Source organism: Cervus elaphus, chromosome 20 (assembly GCF_910594005.1).
Source record: "Cervus elaphus chromosome 20, mCerEla1.1, whole genome shotgun sequence".
NCBI classification, from domain to species: domain Eukaryota; kingdom Metazoa; phylum Chordata; class Mammalia; order Artiodactyla; family Cervidae; genus Cervus; species Cervus elaphus.
The window spans coordinates 98,648,318-98,668,078 of NC_057834.1; the positions used below are offsets into that span (position 1 = coordinate 98,648,318).

The window sequence follows — 19,761 nt, forward strand, 5'->3', positions numbered from 1 at the left end:
TTTGCAGGAAATTGCCCAGCCACACCACCTGGACAGCTTCCCTGGTGGAGGGGAAGGTGCCCAGTGGGGGCCCGGCCCCGGGGCTGGCATCATCACAGTCTGAGCCTGTAGCCTGCCCCAGCAGGTTCCACCGAGAGGCTGCCCTGGTGGGTCCATTAATCACACATCCCCGCCACCCGGCGCAGCTGGCCCCAGCCTGAGCACAGGCTCGTTCACAGTTGTTGCACAACAGGAAGCGGGGCCGGCGTTCAGGGCCGAGCTGGCCCACGGAGAGCCATGGCTCCAGGTGCCCCGGCCCTGCAGCGGAGGGCGTGCCCTCGCCTCAGCATTCGCCGTGCGGAGTAGCAGTCTTCTCCTGCAGCTTGGGGTGGGTCTGGAGGGTGAGAGGTTGCCTTGGTTTTTGTCCACTGTCACGTGTTTGGCAGCCATGACCAGGAGGCAGGGCGGGGCGGGGGGTGCTTTTTGTGGAGTCAGGGTTCCCCCGCAGAGTTCTCCCACAGCGGCTGCAAGCGAAATGGCAGAGGCGTGAGTCACCGCATGAGACGGGAACAGGAAGACATCCTGTTGATGCCAAGCCATTTTCAGTTCAGTTATGAGAATTTACACCCCCCACCCAAGAAAAAGGAAAACTTAGCATTCAGCGTGCATCTCCCCCAGCGCAGTGGGGTCTAGCACCTGGCTTTGGCCCCTCTGAAGGATGGCCCTGGACACAGCTTGGTTTAGTGCTCAGGAAATTGGCCATGTCCTGATCTGCTGCGTCTGTGATGGGGTCAGAGAACCCTCTGCCAAAGAATCTTTCTGTCTGAGGTTTCATTTGGTGTTTCATTTTTGTTTTGTTCTGATTCAAATATGTTCCCTTGTTTCTCTTCACTCTATGGCTTTTTAGGATTTTCTTTTGTGTAAAAATTGTTCGTGTTTTTCTGACAGGAACTTTTGCTTATGAAGGTCAACTGAGAATTTATAATATTTGAGGGACTTTCTGCTCCTTTTCATGGAATTCTCATAATCCCCTTGTTCTTAAATTATTCATTATAGTAGTGAATAGCTCCGGTGGCAGGCACCGGAATGCTCAGAGGCAGGCACCCTTTTAAAAACTTCAGATACACCTTTAACCCTCACAACAGCTCCATGAGGTAGAGGGTCTATTGTTATTCCCAGTTTGCAGATAAGGGGGACTGAGCTCTGGTTAAGCAATATCCAGAGTCACAAAGTTAGTTCAATGGCAAACGCCAGAACTGAAGCCCTGTTCCTAATCACGTTCCTTGCCAGCATTTACAGAAAGTATGTCACCAGAACTTTGATCTCATGAGATGTTCCTAGGAAAACGTAACTGTGTTCAAATAATTAGGGGAAATGCTGTAAACCACATGTCTCCTGCAGATCATAACTGCGTCTTCGTGTGGAAAGACCCTGAGAAGTCCTGCGTGGAAGAAGTCTTGCTCTTGCTCAGTCTACTTTGTTTGAACTAGGGCTTTTCAAAATAGATGTGAAATGGACCCTTATCTCCTTGTATACCTGTTAAGTGGTAACGCATTTTGAGATGCACCACCCTGGTATATGAAAGTATATAACCAGGTTATTGAGTGTGTGGGCTTTGGAGCCAAAATACCTGGGGTGTGTACCATATCTGCTACTGTGTGGGTAAGCTATATCTGCTTCCTCTGTCTCACTTTTCCCATCTGTACAATGGGGAAATACAATAGCACTCTCTCAGGGTGATAGTGAGGACTAAATTAGTCAATACATCTAGAAGACCTAGGGGATCAGTAGGAAGTACTGATTCTAAATGTAGAAGAATGAATCAAAACACTTGCTACCTGTGGGGTCTGGCCAAAGCCAAAATGCTATTTCATGATGTTTAGAAAACACAACAGAGGAAACACACCCTCCCTCTTGCCTTCAGTACTCTCTCTAGCTGCCCTAGATTCTGCCTTTCACCATCTGGTTGGTCCTGATAGCAGCCCAGAGCTGGGCTTGGGTCTCTCTCCCTTTGAGTCAAGATTAGCATGCACTCTTGCTGGGACAGAGGACAGCTATCGGTGTCAGCCACACGCTTGTGGGTGGCCCCAGCAGAATCTGCCTAGAGAGTATGCTGGTGAGAAAGGAGCTCAAGTTCCCTGGGTTTCATCAAGGCAGCTGCCCTTGCATGCTGTCGGCCCCTGGATTTCCAGAAGGGGAAGATGATTGGAAAGCATTGCACTTTCACTGCATTTGCTGCTCCTCCTGTCACCTGCCACTCACCAGAGCAGCTCCTCCAAGGGGCTCCAGGGGCGGATGAGAAGACTTACAATTCTGCAGGCTCGGATTCTGGTGCTAGTGTCTCAGCACCCAGCCAGCCTGAGCCACCTCGTGCGAAGTCCTGCAGCAGCCAGATAGCGTTTTGTGGGGCTCCCTGCTCTTCCCCTTCCCTGCATATTCCAAAGTTGCTTGTGCATTGACTCCCTGAGAAGGATCAGAGGGAAGTCCATTGGGGAGAAGTAGAGCAATTACAGGAATTTGCTAATTTTTTAAAATGACTTGCTGTTGCCCCTGGTGATTTTTCTCTAAATTTTAAATGCCTCAAAATGAGAAATTCACATTAGCAAAATGCACCAGTCCTCTGTATGAGCAAGGCTGGTTGTCCATGATATAGTTATTATTGAGTAAAAAGTGAAATTTGCAGAACTATATATAAATATAATTCCATTTGTTTGAAAATCTACATATATGTGTGTGATGGTTATGTTAGGAAGGGCCAGGAGAAGGTGTGCAAGGAAGGAAACAGACTAGGGACAGTAGTTACCTTTTTGGAGTAAAATTGGAAGGAATTTTAACTTTTTATCCTACTCACATGCATATAGGTTGAATTTTTCAACATATTTCTTTTGTTATTAAAAGAAGAAGAAAATAATAAAAGGGAAACACCCCTAGCTAGCTCCAAAAATAGGGCTAGACTAAATAGTAGTGGTTAATAATGGGTGTTGTCAGCCTGGGCTGGGAGGCTTTGCAGTGAGAAGGAAGGGAACTCAGGCCAGACCAGAAAATGGGCCAGTTCCAGTCCCAGTCAGCACAGCGCCGGCTCGGCTCAGCCATGCGGTGGGTGGCTTTGGAGCCTGTGCAGTTACAAGTGGCGCTAAGTTTTGCTTTTCCTTTCCCACGCCTTCCCTCCGGTAAGCCACCCAGGCTGCCGGGGTCCTCGGGGATTCAGCTCCCCCTGTACTGCCCTTGGCCATGAGAAAGCATGAGCATGGGGGCCTCCCCAAGCTCAAACACAAGTGGGCCCTGACTGCCAGGAGGGCCGTTGTTATCACTGGGTCACCTCTGCAGAGTCCTCCTTCCCTGAGAAAGCTCCTGCCCCAAAGCTTGGAGCCCTGCCCGGGGGGAAGAGATTCGAGAGTGTGAGACGGAGTAGGGAGAGCCTTGTCTCAAATTCAGGAACTGGGGTCCTTTCCTAATTCTGAGGGGTCTTGGACAAATCAAATTTCCTTTTGCCTTAGTTTTCTCAGATGCTAGACTTACAAAGTAATTTAATTACAGGGCAGTTGGAGGTGTGATAATAGACATGAAAGAGCTTCAAAAGGTAAAAGGTGGCTTTTTTTTTTTTTTAAGGTGGCTATTTGAAAGAAAAACTGGCCCTTGGATATTAGTAGTAGCAGTGCTGTGCTGGGAAGCGGGGGTGGGGCAGGGTACTGGTGCTCAGTGCCTGAACTGATTTCTCTCCCAACACAGCGTTCACTTTCTGCATTGATTTGAAAGCAGAGCCCCTTCCTTTGCAGCATTCAAAATACTTGCAGTCCTAGGAATCCCCTTTGTAGATAAGAAACATGAGGGCCTGAGAGGTTGAATTTGTTGTTATCGTTCAAGCACTCAGTTGTGTCCAACTCTGTGACCCCATGGACTGCAGCACACCAGGCTTCCCTGTCCTTCACCATCTCTTGGAGTTTGCTCACAGAATGATCTGTCTCTTTTTCCCACCTTCCCAGATCCCACCAGAAGTCAGGGAACAGGGCCCAAAGTGAGGCTGGACTCTCAGACGCCACATTCTAAGCATTTAACCGAACCCTCCTCATGCAACAGTCCCTTATTGTGAAGTAGCTGTAACTGGTTGTCAGCATCTGTTGAAGAATGACTTGGAGTGGAAGTCCACTCCTCACAGATACTTCCTGTAGGGTTTACTGGTTTTCCCTCCAGATGTCAGTCATTCAGTGTGATGAACATCTGGGTAGAGATATCAGATTGTCCAGGTGAATGGCGCACCTGAACTTGTCCAGCTCATTTATGCTATGCCCTGTGGGCTTTTTCTGCCTCACCTGCCCACTCTCTTTCCTCATTCACTCAGAAACTAAAGCGATGTTGCACCTTCATTTGTTAAGTAAATATTTATTGAGGGCCACCATGCGTAAGACAGCACACCAGCACTAAAACCATGTCTGTCTTTCACTGGCTTAAGTTCAGAGGGGGTGGGGTGCACCAAGAGATAAGCACACAGATAACCCCATTACAAAACCAGAGGCAGTTCAGTGCCCAAAAGGTGCAACGACGTGTTTCAGACCCTCAAAAGAGGAACAACTCTTCATCTGACAGACCCAGGAGAGACCTATCTGATCATATCATTCCCTGCTTAAAATTTTTCAGTGGTTCTCAGTTGCCTCCAGCATGAAATCCCAACTCCGGAGCCTGGCAGCCTACCCTTTGACTCTCTCCCACACCCCTTCCAGCTCTTCTTCGTGGCGTCTTTGCTCTGGTGAACCTAACTGCTACCTGCCTTTCCCTGCACGGCACCAGGGCTTTCATAGCCTTTGCCCTTCGGTTTGGAATGCCCTACCCTCCCAGCTCCCATGCCTGCAGTACGGTGCCACCTCCCCCTTGAAGCCTGCCCAGATTTCCCCTAGCCAGAAGGAATCACTCCCTCTTCTGAACTCCCTTTTGGCTGACCTCTCTGTCTCTCCTGATGCAGCTTTTCTGCTTTAGGTTATTTGTGGACGCACTAGTTTTCCTTCTGCTAGATGGAAAGCTCCTTGAGGGTTTGTTTATTTGTACATGCTCAACACTTCCCAAAGCATCAGAGCAGCTCCCCAATAAACAGTTAGCCTACCCCCCGATAAACAGCTGTGAGAGGGAGGGTTGGGGGTAGCTTTTGACTGGAGGATCAGTAGAGACTTGGGGGTAGAAGTAACCCGACAGAACCTGGAAACAGGGGTGACATCTCAAAGGGGGTCGAGGAAGTCAGAGTTCAAGTCCAGGGACCATTCGAAGGGCTGCAAGTTAGGTGATTTTTCTCCACCTCTTTTGGGTGGTGGGTCCCCTTTGATTAATGCTATGGACCTTCTCCCTGAAAAATGTAAATACCCACTGTTTCACAGGGGGCATTTGGACCTTTGGGGGAATAAGAATCCCCAAAGCAAAAAACTAGTTGAAGACTGGAAAGGTAGATTACATCCATACTGTGAAGGGTTTTAGGGCCACAATGAAAATGCATTTACTTCAGCAGTTAAATTGGGAGCAGTTGATTTTTCTTTTTCTTTTTACTTTCTTTTGAACTATAATATCTTACAGCTACTGAGCCAAATCATAACAATTTTTTTCTCAAGTTAACCACACACAGTAACCAGCTCTTGGAAAAGTCCCCTGTGTCCCCTTTGCCACCTTCCCCTTTAGGAGTGACCACTAGCCTGATATCTAACAGCACAGATTAGTTTCACCTGTTTTTGTGCTTAGTGAACTCATAAGGTAGGTCCTTCTTTTTATTCTTTGTGTCTGGCTTCTTTCAAATGGCAACCCACTCCAGTATTCTTGCCTGGAAAATCCCATGGTAGAGGAGCCTGGAGGGCTACAGTCCAAAGGGTCACAAAGAGTGGGATTCAACTGAGCATGTACACACATGTACACACACACACAGGTTTCTTTCACTCAACATTATATTTATGAGATTCATCCATGTTTTTGCATGCATCTGAAGCTTGTTCATGGTCATTTGCTATGGAATATTCCTCTGAGTGAGTTGTTGTTCTCCTGCTTGGGTCGTTTGGGCAGTTTCCATTTGGGGGCGGCTATGAACATTCTAATGCATTCTTTTAGTAGATATGTGTACACAGTTCTGTTAGGTACATACCTTGGACTGGGATGGCAATATGTAAATATTCTGCCCAAGTGAATAGTGCCATATTTTGTATTTCCCCCATCCAGTTGATGATTCTGAGGGGCATTCTAAGATTAGAGCAGAATTTTAGGAAGATTTATCTGGCTATGGTATCTTTGATGGCTCAGAGCAGTGGTTTCAAGTTGTGTTTTGTTTCTAAGAGCCCTGGGAATCTGCAGAGTTCCCTTAGGGGCTGCCGCCTAGCAGAGAGAAGGGAGACTTGAGTTAGTAGTCGTGTTCTGAGCTCCTCATCCACAGCCGCCCTCCAGTAGAGCACGTGTGCTCCTATCTGTTTAATTAGCTTTTACCATTATCTAGAATTACTGGTCCATGGCCAGCAGTCTCACAAGTTGACAGCTGTTGGGGGAGAGCTCAGGGAAACCAAAAAAAGCAAAGCGGTTTTAGTCATCTCCAAACCCATGTCAAGAAAGGTCCTGATCCAGAGGCTGATGATAGGGACACCACAGAAGAAGGTGCAGATAGGAAAATAGAACCTGTAGGACAGGTCACCCCTTTGAATGTCAGGAAGCAGGGGGCTAGTTTCAGAAACAGAATTGAAGTTTTGAGTCCCAGTAACTGCAGTTAAGAAAAAAGAAAAATGGAGAAGGGGGTGGCAGATGATGAGATGGTTGGATAACATCACCAACTCAATGGACATGAATTTGAGCAAATTCCAGGAGATGGTGAAGGACAGGGAAGCCTGGCGTGCTGCAGTCCACGGTGTCACAGAGAGTCGGACACGGTTTAGTGACCGAATAACAACAAACCGTAAAGGTTGCTTTATTAGCAGAGAATTTGTGAAGCCAAGCCCAGAGAAGGGCCCCCCTACTGGGGAGAGGAGGGGGAACCCAACTTCTAACAAGTTTAAGGAGCAGGCAAGCTGTGTGGATGTGAGGTCCTGCACACAGCTCCGGGACCAGACACAGATAGAAGAGTCTTCTGCAAGCCCTTGGAAGGACACGGGATGAGGGAGGACAGAGAGAGGAAAAGTAAGTACAGCAGCAAAATCTTCAAGGACAGCTGAGCTTGGAGGACTCAGAGACAGAAAGATGTCAGCCCGGGAGACAGAGCGGGACAGTCAGAGGCATAAAGACATGCCCAGGGGAGGGCCAGGGCTCAGAGACCGAGTCAGAGTCAGGAGGGCAGGACAGTCCAGCAGTGTCCATGCCAAAAAATGAACTCATTCCAAGAGTTCTTCAGCTTTATCTGGAGTCATGGCATTCCACGGAAGTGCCTTCTTAACCATCAGTAGTGTTCAGGGTCCTAAGTGTATTATTGTGCTGTTATCTCTGAAAACTTGCAGCTGCGTGCTTTTGCACATGGTAACTCAACCAGAAGTTTCAGTTCGCTCTGCTAGCCTTTCCCAGAACATTCTGGGTAAAAGAGAGCTTACTGTATTTGTGAGCATGGCTTTATTTTAAAACATCCATGAACAGTATTTTCTCTCCCCTATGCTTGCTTGCTTTAGAACCCACCTGGTGAGGGAAGCTCCCTCCCCCACCCTCCCCTATTTGGACTGGCCCCCACTTAGAGAAGTGCTGGGGCTTCAGAAGCAGCCCTGTGCTGACCTCAGCCCCCTCCCATGTGCATAATTCTCTCAGGATACTAGATTCAGTGTCTTGATCAGTATGACAACATAAAAATATTAAGCACTTAAACCAATGACCTGAGTGGTTCTGAAGAGCAGGACAGAGAGACCACTCAGAGAGAAGCAGAGAAAAGGGGCAGAGCACGTATATTGTTGTCCTTTGTGAAGGATGAGGAAGCTGAGACCTAGAGGAAGTGACATGCCCGAGGCCACCAGCTTGGCAGAGAAATCAGGCAGTCCCAGGTGTTGTGCTGAGCAGTCCTGATGTGTTCCAGTCCCTTTGGCTCTTTCACCCGAGTGTACCTGCAGATCACCCAGACTTTCTTCAGAATGTACTTTTCCCAGGACTTATCCTGAAATTCTGATTCTGGAGGTCAGGGGTGCATTGAAAGAACCGCCCAGGTGATTCCGAAAGCAAACCCGTTAGAAACCCAACTTCTAGACCCTTTGTGGTTTCTGTGCTTCACTCCACGCTGCCTCTTAAGGGCAGGTATAATCTACTTCTAAGAAAATGTCATTAAACAGGTTGTATTTCAGAGAGGAAAGACCAATACTTTCCTCTATTTAAGAAGTATATGGAATTATTAAAACTGAAAGTTACACTAATGGTAAGAGGGGAAGCAGCCGTTAGGCTACTAAGAAATAGGAGTTTTGCAAGGCAGAGGATTCTTATACTTTTCCAGTTATCTGCAAAAATCTATTACTTATTACTCACAATAAATTTGCATGTTAAATTCAAGAGGTTCACACAAGTTCATAAATAGAAATTAAAATTAAGTATTTAGTTGGCCCTCTCTGATATAGATGGTATATGAGAAAGCATTTCATAAATTTCAATCTTGGTGGCATTATGATTACCCCAGACCTACCACATTAGAAATAGAATATCAGATTTCAACACTAGGTCAAGGCAGAAATGACATAACAAACATACAGCAGCTTCTACATGTGGCACGTAGCTATATTTCCCTAAAATTTAACTGGGGATGGTTTTCATTTATAAACAAAGGCATGAACATCCCACAACCATGGGATTACTGGCTTTGTTCATTTATAAATGTTGACACTGCCAGGTAATGGCTGTTTGTAAGACTTGGATGTGTTTATTTACTCAGTCTATTAAAATCAGCCTCACAATTTCTACATGTAAGTAAACATGTGTCATTTATTTTTACTTATATTATGCATAAAATTGTTCCAAAGAATCTCCTGAGCTTTTGAAAATACCCCAAGGACAAACTTTGATAGAATCCACTTCAACCTTCTGAAACTCACATTTGGTTCCAGATCACTAAATGCTGATTTCTTGTGATCGGTCTCAGGAATTTATTCCCTGGACTCATTAAGTGTTAGAAAAGTTTAACTTTACAGTTAAATGCATGAGTAAATAAAAGGCACTAATGTCATTGTATTGGTATTAATATTTGCTGGAAAGTGTGTGTGACTCCCAGCGCCACTCATAACATGAATCGTCCTTGGGAAGCAGCCTGCTCTGCTCCGCTGTAAGCAGCTGACCTGCACACGCGATGGAGCCATCTGGAGGAATTTCCTTCTTTCCAGTGCTCGCAGCATCAGAATTGTACTTTCTTATGTTTGCCCTCAATACAAGGGGGAACGTGCCAGCGAGGCCAGAGGCCAGATAAGGAGCTGCTTTTGAAACCAATGGTACCAGGTAGCCTAAAACCAACCTCTGTGTCACCCTCACTCATAACTACAGGAAAGAGGAAAGTATACACACTAGTGATCACTTCGGAAAGTCAAATAGAGCTGAGCTCAGGACACAAAAGGAATTGTGTAAAATATTATACTTGAGATGTTTGTTATGGTTCCTAACTGATACAGAATCAGGCCTAATACCGTGAGTTTCTCTGACTTAGCCTCTTCATTCGGAGATAACATATCTAGGAAGTATTATCTGAAGGAATTTTTTTTTAATGTGACATGATTCCCATTTGTCTCAGAGATTCTGACTTTTTATTTTTATACATTAAGTTCAGGCCCTTATCATCACTCACCTAAAATACAGCCACAGATCCCTTGTCAATTTTATTGGATAAAGTATTTATTGAATTCCTGTTCTGTGTCCAGCCCCAGGAATATATTCTCCCTTCTGTTTTCTGAATTATGAAGAGGAAAAAATTGCAAAGCCATCACTTCCTGCCAAGGCCATCCATGTGTCTCATAACAAACCAAATCAGTATGTATTTATTTTGTGTGCACAGCATATGGAAGAAGTAAAGAACTGTGTAATACAGGGTGGCTGGCCTCAAGGGCCAACCGTCAGATTGAGAATTAAAGAAGGCCTCTGGTGGGTGCAGTAGATGCAAATATCTGTGAGAAGTATGATGACCATAGTTGTAAAGCCAGCTCTTGGGACCTGTGGTCTGGTAAGTTACTAGCACACTAAGAGGAGCAGAATATTTGAAATAGTTCTGGCCTGGAAAATCTGGGACTGAAAGTAGCCATAGAAATTCTTTTTCAGGGTTTACAGGCAGCATCCTTTCCCACTGCATTCCATTTGATGATCTTGTTTTGTGAAATTCTTGCCTTTAAGAGAACAAACCTTAACAAGCAAGCTCTTGGTAGTAGCATGCTGTGTATTTAAATGTCATCTTTCCAATGGTTTTAACTATCATTCTTGTCACGATTTATCTTTTGCTTGATTCAGCCCTCTTTTTCAAAAGTTCTCTATCTCATTGAAAGAAAAAGTTTAATGGATTTGAATTAATTCATGTTTTTAAGGAATTTTATATCACCTCTTAAGATGAACAGAGATATTCTGAAATTTTACAAAAGTAATTGAGCTGCAGTAAAAGTGTGCCTTTTGGGGGCCAATTTATTTAAATTGCATTGATGTTGCTAATACGATTTGGACCTTAAATGACTTGACTTGGTTTCCTAGTCCATGTTTTCCCTCAAGTGACATTTTTTGGAAAAGGAGAGAATCAACAGGTTTGCTTTGAAAGAGTTCTAATCCTTTTACATAGAGAATAACTACAAGAAGCTTCCTCAGGGACCCCTTGTATCTTCAGTTCTTTCCCTTTGAAACTATGTACACTTTCAGGTCCCCTGAGGTTCAAAACAAACAAGTACTTTACCTGTGAGGGCCAGCATGGAACGTTCATCTTGCTGGTTACTCCAGGAGGTTGATAGACACTGCTTTTTCCAAAGCAGTAATCAGGTCCAGACATGTTTGATTGGAGGTTGGGCATGTTCCCTGCCTATAGTTTCAGGGGAGAAGGTGAGATGAAGGAAGAAAGAAAAATTAAATATCCTATCATGTAGTCTGTAGCATGTATACGTTATGGGTATCCGGACCAGAGTTGGGCCTTTTGTTTTTCGTTGGTGAATGCACGGAGGGGCCCGGGGCTTCCTGGCAGGTTAACCTTTGGCATCTGTGACCTGGGGCCTGAACGCGGTATACAGCAGGCAAAGGGCCCAGATCATGGCTGTCTTAATCCCATCTGCACCTCCTCAAGAGGCAATTACTTCCTCTGCACTGTGGACATTGGACATCCTTGCTAGATGGTGATCTGGAAGAGGAAACGGTAGATAATAATTAACGTATCTCCCACACTTTAATGACAGAGCTCTTCTTACAGTGTTGGTAATTACTGTGTTCCAGGCTATGAAGTGTTTTGGATCATAGAACCTTACTTTTAACTTTTTACCCTGGAAATTTTCAAACATACACGAAAGTAGGGTGCATTCCGTGTACCTGCCACCCAGCTTCAACAATGAGCAACACATTATTGGCCAGTCTTGCTTCATCTGCCTCCTCACCCAGTCTCCCCACCCTTCTGGTTTGTCACCACAGGTCAATTTTTCCTTGAATTGCATGTAAATGTAACTAGTAGGTGCTCTTCTGTGATGGGCTCCCTTCAGCCAGGGTGATGTCTGAGAGATTCAGACATGTTGTTGCTGCACCAGTAGTTGGATTCCCATTTTCATCGCCAATTAGAAGACTTTCAGCCACATTTTTCGAAATATTCCCCTATGCTCTTCACCCATATGCCTGCGTGCTCAGTCACTTCAGTCATGTCCAACTCTTTGTGACCCTGTGGACTGTAGCCTGCCAGGCTCCTCTGTCCACAGGATTCTCCAGACAAGAACACTGGAGTGGGTTGCCATGCCCTCCTCCAGGGGATCTTCCCAACCCAGGGAGTGAACCCGTATCTCCTACATCTTCTGCATCACAGGCAGATTCTTTACTGCTGAGCCACTGGGGAAGCCCCATGCTCACCACCATGTTTCTGAATTAATGGGTCTCCCCTATCCTTCCACCTCCCTTCCCTTCACACTGCAAAACCACTCACTCAGGGGCCCCCAGTCACCAGGTTCCATGAGCTAGGCTTGCTCGCTCCTTTCTTTACCCCTGTGAAGTGACTAATAACTGCCCCTCCTCTTGGCTGTGTGAATAACTATTACTGGGACTTTTTTTTTTTTTAATCATAAAAGCATCACACGTGGTTCAGCGCACAGCCTCTGGAGCCAGGCTGCCGGGTCACAATGCTGGCGCCTCCACTTACCTTCGTTCTGACCTTGGCTGTCTGTGTTCTAAGCATCTGCCTCCCTCAGTTCCTTTAATCCTAAACTAGGGAAAACAATAGTGAGAACCTCATAGCGTCGTTTTAAGGATGAAGTAAGTTAATATCTGTAAAGCTCAGAACAATGCTTGGCAAGTGTAAGAGCGTACAAGTATTAGCTATTAAGAGCAAAATAAATGAATAAAAATGTGCACACTGCAGGACTGCATCAAAACACTAAAAATCCCCTAAAATCCTTACCACCTAGTGATAGCTACATTGTGGAATATTCTTTTCCAGTGTGTTTTCTGGATATAATGTATTTTAACTAAACATATTTGTGACTAACTGACTAAACATATTTACACAGCATTAACTTGTCCTTCCTGCCTCTCCTCCCCTGGCGTTTGTGATGGTGTCACCCTGCCCCTTCTCTGCTCCTTTAAAGCTGCCTTTCTGGTCCCTGCCCACACGGGGAAGGCCCAGGGGTGCGCCCTGCTCTTCTCTCCACGCCCTCCCTCCAGAGTCCCGCACTCAGCCGCCACCTCTGGGCTGCTGATCCCCATTCAGCCCAAAGAGAGAAGTCTTGTTCATTCTCACATTTCTTGCCTCTTGTATCCAGCTTTTTCTTTGCATTCCAATTGCCTCCATCTGTTTGAAATCTTATGTTCTAACTCCTAAGAGCAATAATGATGCTGATAGATAACACCGGGTGGTTTCCACGTGCCAGGTTCTTTTCTGTAATTTAATCATTATGGTCCTGTGAGGTAGGCATTCTTGTTACCCGATTTTACAGATAGAGCACCTCGAGGTTCAGTGAGGCTAAGTGGTTCATTCTGTGTACACACGGAGTGCAGATTTGAACCCAGTTCCATCTGATCAAACACATGATCTATAACAAATTGCCTGCCCCCTAGACCTTCCACGGAAATGTTCTACTTGTCCCTCACAGTTCCCCACTTCTCTTCCATCCTGCATAAGGTTGTTCGATTGTTTTTCTGATAACACTCCCCATGCCTGTCATTCCACTTAGTAACCTTTGGTGGCTCCTGTTTTCACGTAACAGAGTCAGCCTTTATTCACTCCACTGCCCCCCTCAGTGACCATTCAGAGAGTCTCCCCACTCCTTCACCACCACCCGTCCAATCCCTTAGGGGATTGGTCCATTTAAGACTTGTGTCCTGCGTGCATGTCTACTTGCTCAATCCCTCACTAACTGTGTCTTCTCTAAGCTCCTAATGCTTGCACTTGGCATGCCTTTTGGCCCACTGATACTCCTTATTCATATTCAGTACTTAGTCCATCTCGTTGGAATCACAAGCCCTTTAATCACCAGTGTAACACCCACATTCATTGTTTGTCAGCCATGCCCAGCCCCAGCTGGTGGCTGTAAATGTCAGTGAGCTGCACACACTCGCCTCAGTCCTTCTCAGCCTCTCTCTCTCAAACCCACTCCGGTGCCCTGTGCATTCAAGCTGCTGTGCCATTCATTTATTCAAGCTGCCGTGCCGTTCAAAGCAGAATGACTAAATTGCTTAACCTAAGTGGGGAACAGTATTTGCCTGCTGCCTCACTTTCAACTCTCCCGTTAGGTGTTTGGTTGCTTGGTTGTTTGTTTTAATTCATTCGGGGCAAGTAGGTGAACTCCTCTCTGCTTAGCAGTAGTAGAAAACATGCCCTTCTGTTTAAAGTCAATCAGATGCTAGGCCTTTATGACCAGAATCCTAAATATCTCTGTTCTGCTGCTTTGTCAGCTCACTAAGAACAAGGGTAGAATGGCTATGTTGTGGACAACATACCGGGTAATATATCCTATTATAGACAATGTCCAGCCCTGCTTAGCTTGGGGAGCTAGAGAGGGTGCAAGGCAGATCCTCCAGGAAGGCTGGTGGGGAGGACTCCCAATCAGTCACATAGATGAAGAAGAAGGCACCAGTTGTCTGGGTTTGGGGATAAAAGGGCCATCAACTGTGCTTGCTTTAGCAGCACATATACTAAAATTGGAAAGATACAGAGATGATTAGCATGGCCCCCATGCAAGGATGACATGCAAATTTGTGAAGCGTTCTCTATTTTTAATTAATTTTTGAGAGTTTGATATTGAAACTTCAACTGAAAATCTCATCTACTTAAAAATAATTGTAATATAGAGCAGAACTATATATAACCTGGTTCTGTATTTTCCAAGTCTCCTGTAAATGTGTTATCATGCTTTCATAATTAGAAAAACAAAAAAGGAAAAGGCCATCAACCCCATAGCCACAGGTAAGAGATGAGTGGCCATCTGGAATGTTCTGCCTCCTTCCTTAGATTGGTCCTATGTCCCTTGCCAGGAATAACTTCCTCAAGGTGAAGTGCCTGTGTCTTTGGGAGCAAATGAATGATTTCCAGATGACAGAAGAACATAGCAAAGAGCCCATTTCATTGTACCCCCAGGTGCTCAGCATCTGTGAAGGGAAGGAGCCTGAGAGTAGGGGCGACTGCAGCGAGGAGCCCCTAGATTAGTGCTTCTCCACGAGTGGTCGCCACACCACACCAGCAACATCAGCCCTTCGGGGAATTTCTCACAAATGCAAATTCTCAACCCCTCAGCCCAGACTTGCTGACTCAGAGGTGGAGAAGCACTGCTCAGGGGGCCTTCCTCACTTCAGATAGCATCCTTTGCTCCCCAAAACAGTGAGCCCTTGGAAGGCAGGAATTCAGCCTTCTGATCAGCTTCTCTGATCATTCCCATTTCCTCTCTCCAGCCCCAGGGAGCTCCTCGTATAGGACCTGCCGGGAGGTGCAGTGTGTGCCGTGATGGCTGTGAGCAGCAGGGCTGATTTCAGCCCTATAGAGCCTCAGTTTCCTCATCTGAAAAATGAGTTAATAACACCACCTTCACCATGACCCCCAAGTATATTAAAATAAAGACAGGGTATAGAGCAATGCATATGACATAATCCCATTTGTATATTTTGAAACAGATATATGAGTAATCACATTTGTATGTGCATGTAATGTCTTCAGAAGAAAACCCAAGAAACTAGTAACAGTGATTGCCTTGTGAAATCTAGAGTAGGAGGACAGCTAGTTTTTGTTGCCTACTCTTTTGGACTGTTTAAAATCTGGACTGTATACATATATTCTTTTAAAACTTAAAAATTAGTTAGTGACATAGGGCTTGCCTGGTGGCTGAGATGGTTAAGAATCTGCCCACAGTGTGGGAGACAGAGGTTCAATCCCTCGGTCAGGAAGATTCCCTGGAGATCTTCCCACTAGAGTGGGAATGGCAACTCACTCTAGTATTCTTGCCTGGAGAATTCCATGGACAAAGGAGCCTGGCAGGCCCCAGTTCATGAAGTCACAAAGAGTCAGACACAACTGAGCGACTAACACTATACTACCACTAGTGACATAATAGTAGTTTCCTTTTCAGGAACGTTGTAAAGAGTAAATAGAATAACTTTACATAAAGCCCTGAACACAGTACCTGGCACAGAAAAAGCACACTGTTAGTGTTAGCCTTTGTCTTTAGTACTAACTAGTTATGGAAGTCATCTGTTCATTTATGTATTCATTCATAAATAAACAGATGTGACATCCAGCTGACTTCAGCCCTCCATGCAGATATAAGCGCATCATTTCTCATATCTTGTCTTGCTATGCTAGGTAGAGAGTAAAACTTGTTTGTAAAGATCACCCTCAGTCTTGATGGTAAACATGTGCCTCTGCATGGCTGGACCCTGGCCTGTCATATGGGGGTTGGGTGATGGGGAGCCCTGCATCCCTACTTTGCACATCAGAGAGCCATTCCCTCAGCACACCTTCACTGACTGCAAATCTGTGTGGGGCAGAGCCTGAGGGTGCAAAGTGGCATTGCCCTCTGAATCTGGACACCACTCAAGTGGCCAACCCATGCGGGAGGTGAATGTTCACAGCCCCAGAAACTGGCCCTGGTCAAGTGCGTTGGAGTCCCAGGGACTCCACCCCAGCTCCTCAGAGCTGTGAAGGGAACCAAGCAGGTGGGTAACCTTTGGCTTGGAACAGGCAGTATTTTGCAGGGTACACGTGGGAAGGAGCAGCAGGGTGTATCCCGTCTCTAGGAAAACAAACATGGGGTACGCTGACACCCCAGGGTGATAGGTTCACACTGGCTGATGTGTTGTGTTGGTTGCTACATCACATGTCTTAGTCTAACCCAGGTATTTATTGAGGCCCAGTTCTCTGCGTCAGTCAATGTGAGCGAGGATGGCACAGAGAACTCGCCTGCCTGGTGAAGGGTGTGGCTTTGAAGCAGAAAAGTTCTGGGTTCAAATCTGTTTCTACCACTTTCTAGCTGTCTGAGCTTCGAAGATCAGAAAGTACTTAACCTTCCTAAGCTTTGGTCTCAATAAGTATAACACATTCAACCTTATAGTTGCAGACAGTTTTAAGTGAAATATTATCTGTAGAGAGTACTTGATATAGTAGCTGGCACATAGTAAGTGATGAATAAATATATTTGCTAAATTATTATTATTGAGCTGAACTTCCCACAGTTTGGTGGGAAGATAATCTCTATGCACACAAAGTCAGTTACTTACCAATAAGCATTAAATAACATACAGTTAAGCATTGAAATCAATGGGGTTGCAGACGCTTTTTGACAATTGATGATAGCTATAAATCCTCACTTCAGGAAAAAAAAAAAAAACATAGGCACACATACCACATTTTGTGTATAGCTTTAAGGACTTTATTCACAACTCTTCCTATCTCCCCATCTCATTCATGGGCCATCCCTTAGGAGTCCTTGAGCCCCTGAGCTTCAAACATATATTAATAGCAGGAATCTATAAGCGGAATTAGTCACTAAGCAAAAATAGTTAGGGAGCCCTTCCTGGAAGAGAGAGAAATGTGAAGTAGCCTAAAAGAAGAGAGGATTTAAATTGGCCAACAGACTTCCCTGGTGGTCCAGTGGTTAAGAATCCACCTTGCAATGCAGGGGAATGCTTGTTCAGTGCCTGGTCGGGGAACTAAGATCCCACACGCAGTGGAACAACTAAGCCCGTGCGAAACAGCTAGAAAAGCCCCTTCACTGCAGTGAAAGACCCTGCATGACCCAACAGAGATTCCACATGTCACAACTAAGACCCGGCACAGCCAAATAAAATAAATAAATGTTTTTAAAAGATAAATTGGCCAAGAGAAGCAGGCAGAAAACTTGGGTGGAGATTTCCAGATGGGACTTGAAAACACAGCCCACAAAGCCAGGGCTGGGGTGACAGACCCCTGAGGCTACAGCAGGAGAGGCCCTAGCTGGGGCTCTGGAGTCACATTGCCTGAGCTCAAATCCCAGCCAGGCAGCTTGCTAGCTGTGTGGCACTAGGCACTTACTTCACCTCTCTGTGCCCCAGCTTCTTCATTTATAAAACGGGGATGAAAATGCATAGTATTTCTCACAGGGCATCTGTGAGGATTCACGGGGATAATGTACTACCAGTCAATGACTTACAGGCTGCTGTCTGGCATACAGTAAGCTCTAGGCAGAAATAAGCTTCTTTTAGGCTTAGGATTTTTATTACGGGACAGAAATACTGGGGAGGATCTTGACTGCAAAGCTAAGCCCTTTGAACTCTTCCTGGGGGTACTGGGGAGTCCCTGGAACTTTCCTGAGCCAGAGAGACATAAGCTAAAAATGGTACTTTATCTGAGCATATCCTGGTGAGGATAGATTAGATTGGAGGCAAGTAAGGAACATGAATGGTTACAAGACTAATGCAATGGTCCTAACTTGAGGTGCTGGGAGCCAAAACTGAGGTAAAATAGAAACTGGAAAATGGGGAAAAGTTTAAATGCAAGATTTGTCAAAGTACAAATCAAGAGAATTTGGAAAGTGCCAGGATCTAAATTTGCACTGATCAAACCCAGGTCTCCTGCATTGCAAGCAGATTCTTTACCATCTGAACCGGCAGGGAAGCCCTGTAAAAGGGTCTAACTTTGCACTGTCCAGTTAGGCCGCCACTGTGACTGGTGAGCACTTAAAGTGGGGCTCAAATGAACATGTGCTGTAAGTGCAAAATGCACACTGAGTTTCAAAGATTTAGTACCAAAAAGAGTAAAATAGCTCAGTTTTTTAATGTTAATTTACATTTTAATTTCGGTCATATTGAGCTAAAATACATTAATTTCACTTTCTTCTTTTTTTTTTTTCATGTGGCTACTAGAAAATCTAACGTCACATGTGGCTCACATTTCTGTCAGACAAAGGTCGGTTTTAGGAATTGGAAAGATGTCTTGTGGCCAGAACAATAGTGGTGCTGAGAAAGGGACACGAGAAAGGCTGGGGCAGGTGGCAATGTTGTACTGGATTTTAGATGTGTTGTGTTTGAAGCAACTGTGCAGCATTCGAGTGTAAATCAAAATAGGCTTTTATTTAGACATTGGAATTAAAGTAAAAGGTCAGGGTTATATGCATGGGAAGCGTGTTGGTCTTAGCTAAAGTCCTTGATGGTCAAGCGTCTATGTCACTGCGGACCAGTGTGGGTCAGGCAGGTGCTGAGTAATTTACATACGTTCTCTCATTTCCTCCTGGTCCAACCCTATTTGGTATGTACTATTATTATCCCTTCCCATTTTACAGATGAGGGAACTGAAGGCCAGAGAAGTAAAGCAATTCTGGGTAGTAGTCCATGAGGAGACAGGATTTGAATTTATCTGACTATAAAGGCTCTTTCTACAGCCCTCCAGGACTGAGCCCCTGAGAAAACCAAAGTCAGAAGAAGGAACAAGAGCTGCAGAAAGGAATAGCCCTGGACAGGCAAGAACAGGACAGCCTAGCATCCCGGATGCCAGGGACGAGACACTTTCCAGAAGGAAGTAGTTGTTAGGAAAACAAATTTAGACTTGAGTTACAAAGAAGGATATTAAGTACTAAGAACTATTTCAAACTGAGGGAGGGTTAATCCTGTAGGTTAAGGTCATAAGAAGGAGTTAGAATATTCCAGGACTTGTTTAGACCTTTGAAAAGTTAAGTATAGGTAGGAAGTGGCATTCTTTTAAGCTGACCTGTTCTAAGACTCAGGCAAAAATAAATGTGGGTAGAACCCAGAGGTAGGACTCTGATAATCATCACTGGTGTTTCTCAGGAGGGCCTATATCAGAGTCCTCTAGGAAGCCTATAAACACAGATTCTTGGGTCCTACCTCTGATACACTGAATCGGATTTTTTTAGCAAGTGCCCCCAGGTGTTCTGGATACACAGTGAAGGTAGGAACCAGCTGCTCAAGCTCTGCAGCTCTCTCCTCTGATTTATTACCCGGGACTGGCTCATTGGCGCATGGCTTCCTGCCAGCTTCACTGGGACACAGGAGGAGGATGGGAACCATCCTGTGTCTTTAGCAATAGTCCTACCTGAAATCTGGGGCAGTCCTTCTCTTAAAATAAGTGCACCCAGTTCTTCTTTGCCTTGATCTTCTCTCAAGGCCATTGAACTTCCCACTTCTACCGTCACTGCTGTGGAGACCACCTAACTGAAGGGGCAACAGGTCCTGAAAGGGAGGCCTTGT

At 45.4% G+C, this 19,761-nt stretch overlaps 1 protein-coding gene and 1 non-coding gene across 5 annotated transcripts in view; both read left to right on the forward strand.

The window, feature by feature from the left end:
- GNG12 (G protein subunit gamma 12) overlaps nucleotides 1-19,761 on the forward strand; it is a 135,554-nt gene that overhangs the window by 102,204 nt on the left and 13,589 nt on the right. The window lies entirely within an intron of this gene.
- On the forward strand, nucleotides 14,203-14,309 carry LOC122678480. The gene has a single exon (XR_006336150.1). It is a non-coding gene; the product is annotated as a U6 spliceosomal RNA (small nuclear RNA).